Here is a 9,264-nt window from a genome sequence, read left to right as displayed (position 1 = left end):
GTTTGATTTCTAAAAACAAGTGGAATATAAAAAAAATTTATATTTTTTAAGCAAACATTAAAAGGAGGAATATCGAAAAGAAATTTTATTTACTTGACAATTAAAGAATCTCTTTTCAAACACAATTTTAGCATCGAAAGACTTCGTGAAACTCTTAATTTTTAATTTTTCACTTGAAAATGTTCATTGCAAGTCTGGTTGTTCTACCGAGGGTTGGGTATAAAAAGAATATGTATTTGCAAAGATTTAAAATCTTTAATTATATTGTGATAGTCTGCATGTATAGGATGGAACATATGAAAAATATATACTACATCGAGGCGTCCTGTCATCCATTTCTATTTTTATTCACTCGTCCCAATGAAACCTTATTAATTCGAACAAATTATTTATTTGTATGAACCGATATTAATTTGTCTTCTACAAATTTCTACTTTTCCCAACCTTTTTTTTTCTGAAACAACGTATCAATGGAGTCGGTTAAGAAAAAAAAATATATTCATAAATTTCATCTCCAGCGTGCGTTTGAAACATTTACCTGTACCATCTTCTAGGTTTGCTCCTTGATCAGAGAAATGAAGATTAATTGATTGATTGTTAATTGCTTTAAGAACTTTATTACCCCTATGTGCTAAGAAGAACAAGGATCAAACCTATTTGAACAAATGCATGAATTACTCGAAGGAAGAACAATTAAAATACACAGCATATTTTTCCGTTGCACCTGTTATAAATTCTGTATCACTTTAAAGGGGGTCATTTTTCAATAGGGGTCAATATTTTATAGGACTAACAAATAAAATAATGACCCCTGGGACTCTTTTTCAACAAAAAATTACTTTTTTCTACGTGTAGGTGGTCATTTTTTGTCTTTGAAAAATGACCCCCGGTCATTATTCGACGGGGGTCATTATTCGTCTTTACACCGGCCGGGCACCACTCGTGATCGGACGATGACTGAGGCAATTTTGTGAATCGATGGGGTAATCAGTAGGAAATAATTCGTAGTTAAAATTCAGCGATATCTCCAACGATGCCTCAAATCTCTCCTCATAGGCAACCCATCATTAACACATCTTCAAGGATCGACCGATATTTGGCCGAGCATCGTCCACTATCCGTTGAATCTGAGGTCATCGTGGTGATCAACAGATAACAACCGATCATTGGTCGATTTTCGACCAAACATTGGCCCGTAGTCAACAGATGTTCGAACGATGTTCATCAATGTATGAGCGATGTAATATACATCGGCCGATTATCCTGGAACATCGTTTTATGATTAGCAGTGCTTCGCTGGGTCTTTGTAAGTCTGTCCGGCAACCACGCCATTTTTATCATAAAACACATTGTTTGCTCATCGTATACCCGTCGCTAAAGTATAAGTCACATTACCCAGCGATGGGGTAGACTATGAGAAACCGATGCGTTTTTTGATGAAAATGACGTGGTTGCTGGCCGGGCACCACTAGTGATCGGACGGTGACTGAGGCTTTTTTGCGAATCGGTGGGGTCATCGGTAGGAAAAATTCGTAGTTAAAATTCAGCGATGTAACCAACAATGCCTCACATCGCTCTTCATCGGCAATCCATCATAAACACATCTTTCAAGGATCGGCCGATGTATGGCCGTGCATCGTCCAATATCCGTTGAATTTGAGGTCATTGGGGAGTTTAGTGGTGTTCAACAGATACATGTACATGTAAATACCCGTGAATAATGAAGAAAACAGTCGGCGTTTTGTACCTTTTTAAAAAAAAATTCCACGAGCGCAGGCTTGCCTAAATTTCTCGATAAAATATGTTAAATTTTCAACGGTTCTACATGTACACCTTCCGTCCTTTTCGGGAAACTTATACAAGAATGCGCTCAACATATATTCCGGAATAACTTTGAATAACAATGGAGATTGTGATTTTTTTTCTTACAAAGCACAGCCGCGTTCTTCATTTTTCCTTACTTTTAATTGCTGTTCTTTTGCAAAGTGTCGATATAGTCCTAGAATTGATTTATTAACTTCATTAGGCTACTTTCTGTACTTTATTTTGCGCAATTTAACGGGGGCCACGTTTTGTACACTACGTGCAATCATTCTTTAGTTTTTGTTAAACAGACTTGAATAATATCATGTAACACATTATTTGTATTGATAATATAAGATATATTCATAAAAAAATGAATATAAATTGGAATACGGTTTCCTTTAATTTGTTTGGAAAGAAAGTTTTTATTATGGGAGCATTTTTTGTCAAATTATCAACGATATGAGAACATGGAAAAATTAAATAATTGGGGAATGAACTATAATATCTAAAGGTTCACAGCACATGAAACTAGTTTGATATGAAAACGGCTTTTTAGCCAAATAATAGTGAACAGTTCATGTGTGTATAAAATTTAAAGCCTTCAATAAAAAGATTCTGCATTTGTTTTCAAACGCATGGTCGTTTTTTTTTCTAATATTTTAGTCTTATATTTCTTTTTTCGAAAAGTGAACAAAGAGATATTTAAAAATATCGTTGAACACATCCTGGCAATCATAATGCGATAAACTGGAAATCGAACTTGATCATATTTACAAAATGTATCAAATATTACTGTCAATCCCCTCCATCAGATTCCGTTAAAAGTAATAATTTATATAAAACCAATACAAATGACATTGGCAAATGTATTCAAATTGCCTTCTGGTAACTACTCAGCTATTATAAAATTTCAACAAAATATAATGAAAAATTACACACGGAAACAATGTATTTACAGTACTCTAGATATTTACACTAATTATCAGGCAACATGCCTGATACAACCAGACATTGTTAATGAGTAAATGCAATGTGTATTAGGCCGATGGCAGAATATGGTAGCCGATGGCTTGTATGTGTGGTGGGCTGCAGGCCCCCATGTATGTGAGGCTGATGGCCTAGTGACAGTGTGAGGCCTATGGCCATGAGTGAGTTAGGCCGATGGCCTTGCATGCATGTTAATGGCCGATGGCCTTGAGACAGTGAAATGAAAAACAAACACATGTGTATCCTGGGTCGGTAGTCACATACTGTATATGCATTTACCACTTGTAAATAGTCCACATATTATGAATACGCTACAAAAATCCAAGTTGGCTAGGAGACGAATATATTCCGAAGGAATCTAGAGAAAATCTTTGAGATGTAACACTACAGTTGCAGGAACTAGACAAAATGCAAAGAATCTGATTGGCTTATAGAATCACTTGATAACAAGCATGTTGAAATATATATGATACAATCTACCTGATTTCATATAAACAATATTTAATAAATCAAATAACATTATAAAATCATGAAACTGGATGGTCGAACGCATTTTAGCTTGCGTTACTTCCACCTGAGCTTTAAAGGGTGACATAGCGTGAACAAACCAATAGTTCATGTTCTTGTTGTTGTCCGGACCTAAAACATTATTCACATTACATTGACATTTTGATATATTTTCATTTGAAAAAAAGAACATTGCAAGAAAGATTAAAGTTTGGAAAGAGAGTGTTTATGATGAAAGCATTGCTTTCAAAGCATTGCAACAATGAAGATGAAAGTAATGAAATAAGAAAAAAACAAATTATCAAGAGGTTTTAATACGTACACTTTACATTAAACTATTGTAATATGAAGACAGTTGCTTTTTAGTAAAAGTCACTTGATCATTTCATGTTTTTCTGAAAGTTTTAAATCAATAAAATTATGCTGCATCTTTCGTCAATTCAGTATAATTTTGCTGACCTTATATTGATAAATTTAATATTTTATTTCTATATGAAATGGATCAAAAATACCTAGTCCAGCCAGTATATTTAACAATATCACACCTTGATGTTTATGAATGAACTCGATACACTTGGAAATACATCTTTATAATAAAAACTTATAAAATATCATATAATTATGATTATCTACCCGTCCGCCAGATTCCTTTAAGGTCATGATATAAAATCATGAGACAAAAAGGATATCTGCATAGAAAACATCTACATTGTGCATACTGGCGTTACTAATTGAAAACGCATATAGACTTACCAATTAATAAAATTGATTAGGTTACATTTGAAATAAATGAATATGAATTCCTTTATATTTTTTAAACATTGAAAAGTATTTAAAAGGATCTATATTAAAACGTACCCTTTTTTTAATATTAGATTCCTAACGCATTCCCCAAAATACCGAAGATCTGTTGGATGAAGAAAGAAGAGAAACTAATTATTATGTAGGTGTATTTGTGCCATCCACATTTAACGTCCCCCTTGGGAGTTTTTCCTTCAAGTATGGAGACATCACCACTTGCCGATGGAGAGCTACAAATGGTGTCCTATGCTCGGCACTCATGGCTGTTGGACAGATAGGGCTGTTTTTCGTGCCAATGTACTGCTACACAGCGCCTCGGTTAATACGGTTTCATTCGATGGACCGGTCTCCACGCCCAGCCAGTGGGATTCGAACCTGCGACGATACAGACAACTGCTTACTTCTTGACTATAAAGCAGACGCTATAACAACTGCACCACACATGCGACGAGTGTTTAACAAAAGCTTACATTAAAAACCATTAATATCATCACTTGCGTATGCTTGCATCGGGAGTCTTATTATTCAGGATGTTCACCCCTGAGAAGCGTTTGCAGCGAATAACAACATTTCTCCTTACATATTCATTTTTACCAAATAAATTAACATCGATAAATTCCACCTGTTTTCTACAATCGAAAAAAAAATGGTAATAATTTGAGGCGATATTTTCGAGGCATCAGTATAGACATGAGCTCCTCCAACTAGGGGGCTGTCCTGTTGGAAGGGTTGAATAAATATCCCTATGGGAAAGATACATGCACCGAGGAAGTCCATTCAGAGACGGTTCAGTGTTTTGATAGACGGGTGGGGTAGATATCGGAATAAGTTCTGATTTTGGTAGCTTATTGTTTTAATCTGATTTTTATAGTCAGACTAAACTGTAACATATCTGTACTATACATTCAAACAAAAAGTATTGGAATACTATAAGGGTTTATCCTGCGTTTACTTTTTCTGCCAGTATATAAAATTGGTTCTACTCTATAAGTTTGAATAGGACAACCTTGACCATGTGTAATAAGTTAATACACTCAATAACACCAGTAGTGGTATTTAAAGAAATAGGAAAACAGCGTGAGAAAAGTCACTGATCCACATAATTTCTTTACACACTTGGGTCTTTTTAACCAATAAAAACGTAGCAATATTTTTGCAAGGGACTTTAAAACGATAATACACGCACGTGTACCATGTGTATCGATATCAATGATTTAAAGTTTAAATATATCCATATCCTACTTTTGTATTTCTCTTATACATATCACGATCAAATTATCTTTATGTTGAACAGACTTGACATATTACTTGCATTACATTTACGCTTTAAATTATTTTCTCTTTTTAATGAACATTAAAAGGTTTTTTTTTTTAATTTTTTGAAAGAATGTGTTCATTTTGGATACATTTCTTGGCAAAATTATCAAAAAAAAAAAAAACATGAAAAGGGAGGTAGTGAAATTATAGGGAAATAAACGAAAATATCTACACGTACGCAGTACATCAAACAATCGTAATATGAAGACATTTTTTAGCAAAATGAACGTATCTATGTAATTCGAAAAAGCTTCAAATCAATGAACTTATTCTACATTGATTGTCAAATAGATGATTATTGTTGTTGATTTAATAGTAATTATTTAATAATTCAAATTTTTTAAAACGTAAACAAGGAGATATTAATAATAATGTTGAACACATTTTGGCAGTATTGATCCGATAATTTTTCAAAAAGTTGATAACAAGGCAATATTAAACATGATCTCTTTCAATAGTGAATATAGTTTGATATTACGTAAACAAACATTTTTTGTTGTTTTATTAAAGATTTAATATTTTCATATATTCTGTATATGTTTCTAGTTTTTCTCCTCTTTTCATATCGATCTACTGACTGCTGGTCAATCTATTGTATTGAAACATATTCTAGAAAAATTACCCGGGCTTTGAATTTAGTTGTAACATTGTATGGTAAACAATAAATATTAACGATTTGATCTTTGGACATTAAAAAATGTAAGATTTACATGGTAGAATATTTTACTTAATGATAATTATCTTAATTAATATTGTGGAATTTGGAGACCGGTCCTTTCGATCAGACTTATAAACCAAGGTCCCGTGTCGCAGTAGGTGCTAGCACGAAAAAGATCCCTCCCTGCCCAGGAATAATTTATTATAAAATATGATATGTATAAAATATTTCTATCAACACTCCCTATTCCCATCCTACCTTTATACATGTAATTTCCTAAAGGTAAAATGGATAACAATAGGAACAAATAAAGCCCAATATGACCAGTTTGTTTTGATTTTGCATTAATTACCCATAATCTGTAAATACATATTACAACATAGCTTTTAAAATTGTAAAGGTTTAGATAAAATCTAACAATATACTAGTATAAAAGTGTAAAACGATTGATTGATGGCATGGTATATTGTTAACTTCCATCTCGGGAATTTTTCACTCATATGGTTACAACACATTTTCCCGGTGGAGAGCTGCATATTTTGTCCGTTAAGCGGCACTCAAGGCCATTGAGCAGGGAGAGATATTTTTCGTCCCAGCACCTACTGCGAGACAGGGCCTCTGTCCTAAAGTGGGATTCGAACCCCAAACAGTAGGATCATTTGCTATGGTAAAAACTTTGGAACTTTGATTTACTATGGTGAAAACCTTGGAACTTTGATTTATTATAGTTAATTAAAGTTTACTATAGTATTTTTTGCTACATGTAGGGTTAGGGGAGAACATAACCCGGCCAGTCCTCAGTAACCTATTCCGTATAATTACACACCCTGTGCCCAACTCTGTAAAATATTTATGCATTTTGCTGCTTTCTTTGGGACATTTGATGTGTGTGTTCTTAATATTCCTACGACAATTTTTTTCTGTCGGTAAACGGTCTGCCAGGACTAAAAATCAATATGATGAAATTGATTAATTAAGGAGACATTGTTAATGATACTTTGTCCCTTACCTTTCGATATCGGAGTCCATCCATCGGTTTATGTTTTCCTAAGCAATTAAATCCTTTATAAAGATAATATTGTGCAATGTTAAGCATGGTTCCTTTTCTTTAACCTTGCTTGAAAATAAACCTATATAGAAGACTTTGTCAAACGGACCGGGTAATTCTCAGGGCGCACCGATGCAAATCAAGCCACCCGAAATTTGAATACAAAATGCTAGAAATTCAGCGATTTTCGCATTTATTTATTCTCTAAAACCGATTTCCCCATACATACATATCAAAAACCTTTTAAAATTGACGCAAAAGTGATATATAAAAAAAACAATAGATAGATAAATAAATCAATTAAATAAATATATAAATACAATATACTTCCGGTTTTAGGGCTGGAATAGCTGTTTGTGAGAACCATAAGCGATTGAAAAAAAATAATTTTGCAGAAAATATTCAATATTTCAATGTCAAATAGTTAATTTAAAAACTAAAATACTTTCAATGATGCAAAATATACAGTAATAAGAAGCACACCATATTTTATGCAACGCATGTATAATAATCCAAAAATTTTATCTATCCTTACAATCATTCAGTTATTTAAAAATTTACAAATACAGAAGGGGATCTACAATCACTTATGAATTTAACACGCTTTTAAGAAATTGCTTCCTTTAAAGGCTTTAAGGAGCATATTATAGCTGGACTATCTTTTTCGCCCTTAGAGGAGATGGTCAAGTACATAAAAAAACGAAATAGTCCCATCCACATAACCTATAGTAAATTGGTACTTTGATGTTCTATGGGGAAAACTTTGGAACTTTGATTTATTATGGTAAAAAGTTTGAAACAATAGTTTACCATAGTATTTTTTTTTGTTGGGAGGGGGGGGGGGCATGAAACGGCCAGTCCTCAGTAACCTATTCCGTATAATTACACATCCTGTGCCTATCTCTCTTTTAAAATATTGATGCATTTTGCTGCTTTCTTTGGAACATTTTATGTGTGTGTTCTTAAAATTCCTACGACAATTTTTTTGTGTCGGTAAACGGTCTGCCAGGACTAAAAAATCATTATGATGAAATTGATTAGAAAAGGAGACATTGTTAATGATACTTTGTCCCTTACCTTTTGATGCCGGTGTCAATCCATCCTTTTATGTTTTCTTCAGCAATTCAATCCATTATAAAGATAATACTGCGCAATGTTTATAATAGTTCCTTTTCTTTCACCTTGCTTAAGAAAAAGGACAAGAAAATAAACCTATATAGAAGAATCTAACAAATTTACCGGGTAATTCTCAAGGCGCACTGATGCAAATCAAGCCAAAAGAAGTTTAAATACACAATGCAAAAAAATTCAGCGATCTTTGCATTTATTTATTCTCTAAAACCGATTTCCCGATACATATATAATAAAAACCTCTGTAAAACTAACGCAAAATTTCTAAATCAAAACAATAGATAAATGAATCAATTAAATAAATAAATACAGGAAAAATAGATAAAGTAAATAAATAACGGTATCTTCTGTAAACTTTGTTAAGGAATATGTAAACTTCTATAATCATAAAAAAGTAAGAGAAACTAAATCAGGAAATGTCATTTTTAAAAATACATGGACATTATTTTTTTTTCTATGTTAATGGTACATACTCTCTTCTACATTCTCTTACAAACTAATGATGAATACAATATACTTCCGATTTTAGGGCTGGAGTAGCTGTTTGTGAGAACCATAAGCGAATGAAAAAAAACATTGCAGGAAATATTCAATATTTCAATGTCAAATAGTTAATTTAAAAACTAAAATACTTTCAATGATGCAAAATATACAGTAATAAGAAGCACACCATATTTTATGCAACGCATGTATAATAATCCAAAAATTTTATCTATCCTTACAATCATTCAGTTATTTAAAAATTTACAAATACAGAAGGGGATCTACAATCACTTATGAATTTAACACGCTTTTAAGAAATTGCTTCCTTTAAAGGCTTTAAGGAGCATATTATAGCTGGACTATCTTTTTCGCCCTTAGAGGAGATGGTCAAGTACATAAAAAAACGAAATAGTCCCATCCACTTAACCTATAGTAAATTGGTACTTTAATTTACTATGGGGAAAACTTTGATTTATTATGGTAAAAAGTTTGAAACTTAAGTTAACCATAGTTTACAATAGTATGT

The sequence above is a fragment of the Saccostrea cucullata genome, unplaced genomic scaffold (genome assembly GCF_032062105.1).
Source record: "Saccostrea cucullata isolate Sc308-1 unplaced genomic scaffold, CSIRO_AGI_Scuc_v1 ctg8761, whole genome shotgun sequence".
NCBI classification, from domain to species: Eukaryota; Metazoa; Mollusca; class Bivalvia; order Ostreida; family Ostreidae; genus Saccostrea; species Saccostrea cuccullata.
This window is presented reverse-complemented; position numbering follows the sequence as displayed.